General features: G+C 38.0%; 1 pseudogene; it reads right to left on the reverse strand.

The window, feature by feature from the left end:
- Nucleotides 1-7,839: 7,839 nt before the first annotated feature.
- Nucleotides 7,840-9,242, reverse strand: LOC140513244 (elongation factor 1-alpha 1 pseudogene; annotated as a pseudogene).
- Nucleotides 9,243-12,038: the final 2,796 nt, after the last annotated feature.

Raw genomic sequence — 12,038 nt, forward strand, 5'->3', positions numbered from 1 at the left:
ATGAGGAACAGGAAAAAAAGGAATTAGCCTTAATGTACACAAATAATGCCGCCCTAAGGAGGCAGGGAGAGTCAGCCCCTATGTGGCGAGCGGGTAGAAATAAATCCACCAAACAAATCCAAACTGGGAGTTAAAAAAAATGTGATTCTCTCATATCTATATCTCTCTCTATTTTTTCTTCCAAGAGGGATAGCTGAAATCTTTCTTAATTACCGCTTATTCCAATGACAGAATTGTAATTTATCATTTAGTTGTAATTTGACATATGTTCACACCTTTGCCATTTCCAATTTCCTCCTTCATTCTAATTGTCTGCTTCACCCGCCTGTCATGCGCTCCTCTTGGGATTAATTCGAGCTGTCTGTCTGCGCCAGGTTACCAGCAGCACACTTGGGGCTGCCGGGAGCGTGACAGTGTCAACGTGCGCACAGTTTATCTAAGGCATTACCCAGCCATCACACTCCTGGTGCCTCCCTTTCCCCCCATTGTTTACTGTTTATTCCATTTTACATTGGTGACTTTGCAGGGTTTTATTAGACTCTAATTATGCTCCTGGCTGTCACCGCAAAGAGAGAAAACGTTACATTAATTACCTCGGAGGGGGAGGTGCTAAAACCGGTAATAAATGGACCAGTAGATGTCTCTCTCCGTCTCTAAGATATGCTGGTGATTTAAATACTTTTTCTAGCTTTCCACTTTGCTTTACAGTTCCGACAGGTACACACAAACGTGTACACTATTAAAAACATGCACTTGGACTATGTGGTTCTTGTTTGCAAAAATCATTGTTCTCCCTCACCTAAGTGAACTCAAGTCATTAGCAGACGAACTCGAGTTTCCAAAGAGCAAGTGGCCCAGATGTACTTCCAGGATGTAGTCAGCAAGAGGGTTAAGATTTTGATCGGCTGAATGTGGTTCAAGCAGATCCGTTATTGGAGAAAGGCCCTTTATTAGAGGTGGAAATTACTTTAGTCCCGGGGAAACAGCTAACAGTCCCAATTTTCCTCTTTCTGAAGCTTTCTAGGTCCATTCACACTCGGAGACAATGTTGTCTTTGTGATAGCAAGCCTTTTGGGTTTCTTTAGCAATGCTTCTGTTTGCTGCTGCTGTCAGACAGCATGCTTTTAGAGCATCACTTCCCTCTTCTGCTGGACAGGGTTATAAGACTCAAGAAATTCCCTGAGAACCAGGAAATTAGTCTTTTTCAGACTACTAAGGGGGTAAACTCTTAGTAGTCTGTCCAAGTCAATGAACTAGGTGCAGCAATTTGTGTTCTTCCCCCTCTCCCACCCTCTCCTTCCTCCCCCCACCTTCTCCTTTCTTCCCCTTCTTCTTCTTCTTCCTTCCCTTCCCTTCTCTGTCTCTCCTTCCTTCCTTCTTTTCTTCCTGCTTTTCTATGTTACTATACATATTTATATATATTTTATAGCTATGGAGAAGTGAGAATATATCACAATCCAATCAAAATTAATTTTTATACATGTTTTTAAAATAATAACTGCTGTTCTTAGTCTTATTCTCTTATGCTTGTAAAATTCCCTAAACTTAACAAGCGTGTGTGTATGTGTGTCAATAGTAAGTGTTGTCTTTATAATGTTACTGAAAATTCCTACTTTGAAGTTTTGCATAGAATATAATATCATTGAGTTTTAATTAGAAGGGGACAGAGGTCCTTTAGTACACTTTGCTCATTTTACAGAAAAGAAAACAAGCATAGTGAAGTGAGATGACTTGTCCAAAGTCACACTGGTTGTAACTCTAGCCATAGATTATCTGAATGTGACAGGATCTATCCTGCTGGAAATGTTTTGAGTTTGGTCCCTGAAACAGTGGATATCTTGCTTTCCAAGAAGCAAAACTGTTAAATATAAAAAAAAACTCATGACCATTAAGCTCTCCTCTTGGTGACGAATTCATTAGTGACAGCACTCTATGGACCATAAAAGTACAAAAGGACCCTCTATTTTGTGTGTCCCCTTCTGCTTCTACAGGGACCTTATCAGTTGTGAAGAGGGTAGCAGATGGTATCAAGAATATGACAGTTTTAATATTGCCTTGAAACCTTAATTTAAATTTTGTTACTATGGATATGTGCTCCTTGTCCAGTGACCAACAAATAGACAATCAGAAGAACTGAATTCAAGTAAAAGCAGAAAGTAATTAATAAGTATGCATCATGTATCAGGCACAGTGCTAAGCATTGGGGATACAAAGAATGGCAAAACTCCCTGCTTTCATGGAGTTTATAATCTAATGGATTAAATGAGTTGGATTCAATTTATTGTTCTTGTTACAAATGAAACCTGAAGACAAAAGAAAAATATAGCATGATTGATTCTCCTCAGAAAGGCAAATGATACGGAAGAACGGAAAATGGGCTTTTTTATGCAAAGTCAACGTGAACAATTTTTCATTGAACATTTGTTAATCTTTCTATGCCCAGGATCATCATCTGCCAAAGAATCATCATGAAAATGATCATCTTATGAAACTTAGAGCTAGAAAGAATGTTAGAGATTATTGAGTCCAACTCATTTATTTTAAAGACGAGGAACCTGAATATAAGTAAGATCACTTTTTTAGGCTCATAAATCTAGTAAGAGTCTGAGGCAGGATTTGAACTCAGATCTTCCTAATTCCAAGTTCAGTATTCTATTCACTACACCATATATTTGCCAACTCTGTTACAGTGGAGGAAGAAATATGAAGAATGCTCTACGATTTGCAAAATGAAGTAATCCCATACTTTGATACTCGGTGTCTGAGGCAAAGATGAGTGAAGGGGAGAGTAGTGAAACATCTGAAAATATGCTTCCAGAGTAAGACTTGAGAGATAATAAGTGCTTATAGATTTTAGTGAAGTCTCATAACTAAAATATCAAGAATACTTTTCTTTGAGAAGAGAGTTGGGTATCATGCGGGATGAGGAACACCAAAGAAATTGATAAAAATGAAATTAACTACATTTTAACAGTTATAAAACAATTAGTTGCCTATTTGAAAGTCACTTCTGAATCAGTCTTCTGAGTAGTGTCAGACCATCAACATTTTAGAGCAAAAGGAAAAATTGATAGCATATTAGAGAAAAGAATAAAAAGTAGGAAAATTTTTGAGATGACTGCCATCAGGCCTATTAAATAAGCTGCTGATATTGAAAAGATGGAGATTGCATTAAACAATAACAACAACAGAGGTTGGCACAGATTATTAGCATTTCCTAGGAAGGAAATATAATTGATTTAGATCAGTTTCCAAAATGAGATAGGCAAAAACTAAACAAAAAGCCCCAAACCTAGAAATCTTCCCAGCTAGAGATAACTGATCTCTTTGTCAAGTGGAGACATATGGAAGTAAGGGCAAAAGAAGTTGAGAGTATGATATTGTTTGTAAACGTGTTTATAGAGAAGGCTGGTGGGAGAGTATGAACTGTAAAACACAAAACACGAAGTAGTGGAGATAGAAAAAAATAAACAATAAAAGCTTGTGAAGAGTAGAAATTAAAGGAAATCTTTCCAATGGCACAAAGATGAAACCAGAAGGAGGGGGGCAACAATCAGGCAAAAAGATGGAAAATAGTTGCAAAGTTTTCTATGATGAACTTTTTTTTCTTTCCACTGACTACAGTATTTCTACATTTCTAAACAATACAGTCCCTGCTGTGCTACATGAGGCAATGGAAATATTATTGAAAGTATTGATAATGCGTTGTTGCTTATTGTTAATGTAATTTTGCTTCTTAATGGGAAGATCTTTCCTGTCCGTTAAAAAGCCCATGTGACCTACTTAGGTCACATGGAAGCCTGAGTCACATGAGTGACATAGAACAGAAAAGGGTAGAACAGGAAAAGTGGAACAAGAAGAGACAGAGCCCCAGTAGAGCTGAGAGGAAGTTGGTCAGAGAGCAGAAAGATCTGGGAAAGGAAGCAACTAGTGTGGGTGGGAAAGCCTGTTTATGATTTGTTTAAGGGAGCTGGTTTGTGGGAAGCCTAACAGAGGGAAGACGTGGGGACCGGTATTGCTCTCTGCATTGTTATTGTGGAGGGATTTCTTTGTTGTTGTGATGGATTTGGCTTTCTGGTGTTTGAATAAATGTTTTGTTCTGTCTTCCATGTGGAGAGTTCATTGTATTTCATGATTCAGAACTGTGCCTGCACATTCATGACTGTCATAGGTGCTGTGAATATTGTTTTGGTGCTACATTGAAGAAAATAAACATGAGAAAATGAGTTTAATTAAACCAAATAAAAACAAAAATGGAAAATGTTTCAGATGACAGGCTTTGGGGAGGACTAAGAGACTGAATCTCCAGGGATATAAAAGAGGGGGGTTACCAAAGAGGAGTTTCTTAGACCTTATTATTATTTTTTATTATTATGATTTTTTAAATCAACAATTGCAATTACTATAGTAGATTCTCTTCCTCTTCAGTACCAAATCTGAATTCTTCTGCCTGTTTCTCAAAGTTATTTGTAATCTGATCTTTTTTTATTTATATAACCTTATTTCCTATTACTCACAATTATACTGGTTTTCTCACCTTTCTCTGCTAAATGCTCAAAATTATTCCTTTCTATTTCAGTACTCTTGCTATTCTTTGTGACTTGCACAGCCTCTCTATTCTGCCATTTCATCTTCTATTATTCATCCAAATCCTATCTACTTTTCCAAGTTCAAATTAAGTTCCATTTCTCTTATTCAACCAACACACAAATAAGAGCCCATAGAGTCTCTTACACTTAGCAGTACATTATAGCATTTCATCTTGTGATTTTTATTCAATTATAGTGGCCATCTAGTCCAAATATTTCATTTTAAAGAAGAGAAAAGTAAAGTTTACAGAGCAAAGTTTAGTTTGACTTGTCCAGGGTCATTTAAGCAATTGATGACAGGTAAATGATCTGAATATAGATCCTCTGAATCCAAAGCCAGTGCTTTTCTCACTGAGCCATGCTTCCTCTCAAGAGTTTGATGCTCCTTTTATACCAGAGGGAACTATATTATATAAGGTGAAAACGATGACAATTTTATTGCATCCACAATGTCTAACACAATGCTGGGCATAGAATTTTCTAATAGATTGAAGATCTACAATGTCAATTTCAGGGTCATAAGTGCTTTCCCCACTAACAAAGATTAAAGATCCTTCTAAACTTTAGTAGCATGATCTTTTGTAGGTCCTTGTGTCATTGATCAACCAGTCAACAGCTGACTTTCTGGTGATGAGTTGATCTTAACCTAGCCAGGCTGGCCTTCACCTGGCAAGCATATAATCCATTAGAAGGTTCATGCTGAAACTCTCTCCAGCTTGTTCAGAGATCCATGAATTTGTGCTTTATTGGTACAGTTTTCAAGAACCCAAGGCCACCAAGTCATGCTGAGATATCAAAATAAGCATTCAGTGTAGGGTTACATAGGTTAAAGATAATTTATATTGTTTGTTTCTGTTATTATGCATTAGATAAGGATTTGAGAATTCTCATGTGAGGATTTTCATAGAATTCAAGAGGGTTAAAAAAGTGGTTAAACAATAACCTGACCACTCATTGGAAAAAATGCCTACTTAGGGTACAGTCCTATGGAACTAAATTCTTCTCATCAGCTTGGGAAACTTATAGGAAGCTTAATTTTTCAATCTGATCAAGTAAGTTAGAGATATTCATTCTGTGAGCCTTTTATGTGATAAGGATGCAGTCATATATACTTGGCCCTATAAAGATAAATTCTCTGGGTAGACAATTTCTCATAAAGGAAAGCAATGGAAGAGGTATAACTTCTTTCTTTGGAGGGGGGCAAGCAGGGGACATTTATTTTTTTAAATTTTTAAAATTATTTTTAAATTTATTTTTAGTTCTCAACAGACACTTCCACAAGATTTTGAGTTCCCAATTTTCTCCCCATCTCTCCATTCTGCCCACTCTAAGACAACATGCCTTCTGATTACCACTTCCTCCAATGTGTCCTCCCTTCTATCACACCCCTCTCTTCTCCTATCCTCATCCCCTCTATTTTTTTTTTAGGGTAAGATAGAATTCGAGACCCCACTGCCTGTGTAACTTATTGCCCAGATGCATGGAAAAACAATTTTTAAGATTTGTTTTGAAAACTTTGAGTTCCAACTTCTCTCCCTTCCTCCCTCCTGACCCATCCCCACTGGGAAAGCAAACAATTCAGTATAGGTTATGTATGTGTAGTTGTGTAAAGTACTTCCATAGCAGTCATATTGTGAAAAACTAACTATATTTCCCTTCATTCTATCCTGACCTCCATTTATTCTATTCTATCTTTTGATACTATCCCTCCTCAAGTGTTTACTTGTAATTACTCTCTCCTCCAATTGCCTTCCCTTCTAGCATTCCCCTTATCCCTCACTTATTTCCTTTCCCCTACTTTCCTGTAGCTTAAGATAGATTTTTCATACCAAATTGATTGTGCATACTATTCCCTCATTAAGGCAAATGCAATGAGAGTAAGCTTCACTCTTTCCCTCTCACTCCCCTCCGTTACCCTCCATTGAAAAGCATTTTCTTGACTCTTTTATGTGAGATAATTTACCCCATTCTATTTCTCCCTTTCCCCTCACAATATACTCCTCTTTCACCTCTCAATTTTATTTTTTAGATGTCATCCCTACCTATTCAACTCACCCTGTGCCCTCTGTCTATATGTATATAGTCCTTCCAACTACCATAATGCTGAGAAAAGTCTCAAGAGTTATAAATATGATCTTTCCATATAAGAATGTAAACAACTCAAATTCAGTAAGTCCCCTATGATTTCTCTTTCTTTTTTTATCTTTTCATGCTTCTATTGATTCTTGTGCTTCAAATTTAGATTTTCTGTTCTACTCTGGTTGTTTTCAGCAAAAATGCTTGAAAGTTCTTTATTTCATTGAATGACCATTTTTCCCCCTGAAGTATTATGTTAAATTTTGTTGAGTAGGTGATTCTTGGTTTAAATTCTAGCTCCTTTGACCTCTGGAATATCATATTCCAAGCCCTTCGATCCCTTAATGCAGAAGCTGTTAGATCTTGTGGTATCCTGATTGTGGTTCTATAATACTCAAATTGTTTCTTTCTGGCTATTTGCAATATTTTCTCCTTGACCCAGGGGCTCTGGAATGTGGCTACAATATTCCTAGGAGTTTCTCTTTTTGGATCTCTTTCAGGAGGTGAGAGGTGGATTCTTTCAATATTTATTTTAACCTCTGAATCTACAATACCAGGGCAGTTTTCCTTGATAATTTATTGAAAGATGAATTCTAGTTTCTTTATCTGATCATGGCTTTTAGGTAGTCCAATAATTTTTAAATCATCTCTTCTTGATCTATTTTTCAGGTCAGTTATTTTTCCAGTGAGATATTTCGCATTATCTTCTATTTTTTCATTCCTTTGGCTTTGTTTTATAATTTCTTGATTTTTCCAAAGTTATTCGCTTACATGTGTTCCATTCTAATCTTTAAGCAATTATTTTCTTCAGTGAGCTTTTGCATCTCCTTTTGCATCCGGCAACTTCTGCTTTTTAGGGCATTCTTCTCTTCATTGACTTTTGGATCTCTTTTGCATTTTTGTGTTGGTCTATTTTTTTTTCCTCATTAAACTGCTTTAATTCTCTCAAAATTCTATGACAGATTTTTGGTCAAGTTGTTTCCATTTAAAAATTACTGATTTTAAAAACTAATAACCTAAAACTGCCACAAAACAAATGGGTCCACACAAACGTTCCTTTCCTCATGAAGCTTTTATGATGCATTGTAATCATTAACCAGTATTTTACTATTAAACTTAAATGGCCAATTGAGACAAACAGTTCTGAGAGCATTCCTCCACCACTGATTAAAACTGGTGTGGCAGGTGTTGTACAGAATATTCATTTAACCTTCTGGGCCTTCTGGGCAGATTTTGTGACCTTGCCATCTCCAGCAGCCTTCTTGTCAACTGCCTTGATGACACCAACAGCAATAGTCTGCTTCCTATCACGAACAGCAAAATAACCCAGAGGAGGATAATCAGAGAAACTCTCCACACACATGGGCTCACCTGGAATCATGTCAACGATGGTGGCAGCATCAGATTTCAGGAATTTAGGGCCATCTTCTAGCTTCTTACCTGAACGACAATCAATCTTCTCCTTCAGTTCAACAAACTTCCAAGCAATATGAGCAGTGTGACAATCCAGAACAGGTGCATAGCCAACACTGATTTGGCCTAGATAGTTCAGGATAATAACCTGTGAAGTGAAACCAGCTGTTTCCATAGGTGGATCATTCTTGCTATCACCAGTCACATTACCACAGCAGACATCTTTGACAGACACATTCTTGACATTGAAACCAACATTATTCCCTGGCAGAGCTTCATTCAAAACTTCATGGTCCATTTTGGCAGACTTTACTTTAGTTGTAACATTGACTGGGGCAATGCCTGGTTTTAGAACACCAGTTTCCACTTGGCCAATAGGTACATTACCAACATTGCCTATCTTGTAGACATCTTGGAGGGGTAGGCAAAGGGGCTTGTCAGTTGCATGAGCTGGTGGCAGAATGTAATCCAAATCTTCAAGCAGTGTAGTTCCATTAGCATCACCATCCTTACAAGTAACTTTCCATCCCTTGAATCAGGGCATATTAGAGCTAAGCTCCAACATGTTGTCACCATTCCAACCTGAAATTGGCACAAAAGCTACTGTATCAGGGTTGTAGCCAATTTTATTGGTATAGGTTCTGACTTCCTTGACAATTTCCTCATATCTGTTCTGGCTGTGGGAGGCTCAATGGAATCCATTTGGTTTACACCAACAGTCAGTTGTTTTACACCTGGTGTGAAGGCCAGAAGGGCATGCTCACAGATCTGCCCATTCTTTGAGATACCAGCTTCAAATTCACCAACACCAGCAGCAACAATCAGGACAGCACAGTCCACCTGAGATGTGCCTGTAATCATGTTCTTGATGAAGTCTCTGTGTCCTGAAGCATCAATAATGGTCACATAGTACTTGCTAGTCTCAAATTTCCACAGGGAGATATCAATAGTGATATTATGCTCACATTCAGCCTTCAGTTTATCCAAGACCCAGGCATATTTAAAGGAGCCCTTTCCCATCTCAGCAGCCTCCTTCTCGTACTTCTCAATGGTTCTCTTATCAATTCCACCACATTTGTAGATTAGGTGACCTGTGGTGGTGGACTTGCCAGAGTCTACATGTTCAATGACAACAATGTTAATATGAGTCTTTTTCTTGCCCATTTTTGTGAAAGTTTAGTGATGGTTTTCACAACACCTGTGTTCTGGCAGCAAACTCATTGTGAAAAAGTTGGTCTATTTTTTAAAGTGTAATTTTCTTCAGCATTTTTTTGGTTTCCTTCAGCAAGCAGTTGACTTGTTCTTCATGGTTTTCTTGCATCACTTTCATATCTCTTTCCAATTTTTGCTCTACTTGAGTTACTTGATTTTCAAAATCTTTTTGAGCTCTTCATGGCCTAAGACCAATTCAATTTTTTCTTGGAGGCTTTGGATGTAGGAGCTTTGTCTTTGTTGTCTTGTATTTCTATACTTTGGTCTTCTTTGTCACCAAAGTAAGATTCTATAGTCTATTTCTTTTTCCAGTTTTTGCTCATTTTCCCAGCTATTTAAGTGAATTTGAGCTCTTCATCAAGTTCTCTGCTTCCAGTGGAGGTGGGAGCTGTACTGTCAGCTACTCAATCCCCTCACAATCTATGGGCCTAGAGCTCCAGAAATAGTTTCTGCCACTGTCCCTGCCAATGCTGCTGCTGTTGCAGGATCATCTTCAGGCTTTTCCACTCCCTTCACCACTCTGGGGCTGGGACTGGACCACTCTACTCTCTTACACAGGTTGCACAAGTTTTTTCCACTGATTTTCCAATTAGTCCTTGGCATTTTGGGTTTGTGATGTCTGAAAACTGCCATGGCACCTGAGATTCAATCCCGCCAAGGCCTGCTCAGGTCTTATCTGCACCAGAATGGTTCACAGTGGACTGCACTCTGCACCCAGCATGGTGAGATAGTCACTTCTCAGCAATGTTCCAGGCTGTCTTGGCCTGGAGATTTGCTTCACTCCATCATTCTGTGCAGTTCCAGAATTTGTTTATAGTCATTTTTTTACAGGTATTTGGCTAGGTTTCAGGGTGGGGGGAGAGTGCTAGCAAGTCTGTGCTATTACTGTGCCATCTTAGCTCCACCCCTGGAAGAGGTCTAATTTCTAAAAAAGATAGTTTCAGAGACTGAATTGATATCAGCCTTTCACCATACGCCTCAAACTCCTGTGATCAGTTGATATTCATCAAATAAGTAGAAACAAAAATACTTGTTTGTATGAATAAAGGAGATATGGCATCTGCCACTTTGGTAGATGAATGAACAGCTAGGTAGTAGAGTAGATAAAATACCAGGCCTAGAGTCAGGAGGATGTGAGTTAAAATTTAGCCTCAGACAATGTATTGTAAGTACCCTGGCATACGCAAGAGTGCCTGCTGCATAGGTTATTAGATTTATTCCTCTAACAGGAAAGCAACTTATGGGTGGGTCAACAATCTTCTTAATTACATTCACCAACAAAGAAAACGCAAGCAATATATATCAACAGACAGATTCAATTGTCTGACCATTAAATAATACATAGTTAAAGAGAGAAAACCACCAATATCTGGGTTTTCAAAGCCAGATGGCTACCTAATGACTACCCAGCATCACATCTGGCCAAACACTTCTGTTGAGGAAGCCCCAAAGTTAAGCCTCATCTCAGAGTTTATATACTTTTCAGAGCTGGAGGACAAGACTCTTGTGAGCCAGTGCCTCATTAGAAATTAACCAAAGGTGTGGCACTTGTGACAAAACAAGTCTCCCTTAATTAAGCTTCCCTTAATGGACAGGCCCATTAATGGTCTGGGAAGAGCTTTAATTTTCATTAAAATAATTAACATTACAGATACTCTCTAGCTGTACAAGTCATTTGGACCTGTCATCTGGACAAGTCATCTACCCTCTGTTTGCCTCAGTTTCTTCAACTATAAAATTGGAATGATGATAGCACCTACTTCCCACAGTTGTGAAGATTAAATAATATAATATTTGTAACACATTTATAATAGTATCTGACAAGTAGAAGTTGCTATTTAATATTAATTTCCTTTCCTCTTCTCATTAACTTTCTCCAATGGGAAGCTTTAGTTATAGTTTCTGAAACAAAGGGTTGATAAATAGGAGATTGATTGATAGCCTATAAAGGTAGCAGTAAAACTACATCATGACATTGTGAAGAAGAAAAGTAAGATCCCTTTAATCCTATACAGATTGCCTAAAATGCCTGCTTTACTTGGAGGCAAAAGACCACTGGAGAGGAACATCAAGATTAGTTTCTTATCAGAGGGACTCTTGGAGTCTGGGTAGGTTGGGTGGACAGACCACTGTGGGGAGAAGTACCATGTGCTCTTTGTAGTTGGTGCCTGGTTGGGTACTTATACAGCAACCTCTGGGCCAGCATTTGCACAGGGATGAATTATGCTACATGGGTAGGGATAAATGGATACCATGGAATTCCTCAAGCCATCCTATGTAGCTAACACCAAACAATAGTGGTCCTTGGAAGGGGGAGGGAGATAAAACAAACTAAACAAAAAACTAAATCCCTTGCTTTACTAGCCCCACTACCTTACAATAACACAGTGTGGCTAGTAAGGAGAGCAGATGGAGTCTGGTACTTACGGCAAATTAAAATGAGCTATACGTTTTCCATCCTGAACTCTGAGTATATATTGAAGCATTTTTTTAAACTTTTATTCTTGATATTTTAAAAAATATGGCTAACATGAAAACTCTTTTTGTGTGACTTCCTATATATAAAAATAGGTATACTTTTGCCTTCTCAGTGGGTGGGAGAGGGGCTAGAGGAAGGAAGAGAATTTGGAAATGAAAATAAAATGAAAAAAAATAGAGAAACTATCCCCATAAAGCATTTATTTTCTGAATATGTTCCTGATTCCATTAATGTGGTATCAATGAAGTAGCCATACCCCAAGTAAATGG

The sequence above is a fragment of the Notamacropus eugenii genome, chromosome 7 (genome assembly GCF_028372415.1).
Source record: "Notamacropus eugenii isolate mMacEug1 chromosome 7, mMacEug1.pri_v2, whole genome shotgun sequence".
NCBI lineage: Eukaryota > Metazoa > Chordata > Mammalia > Diprotodontia > Macropodidae > Notamacropus > Notamacropus eugenii.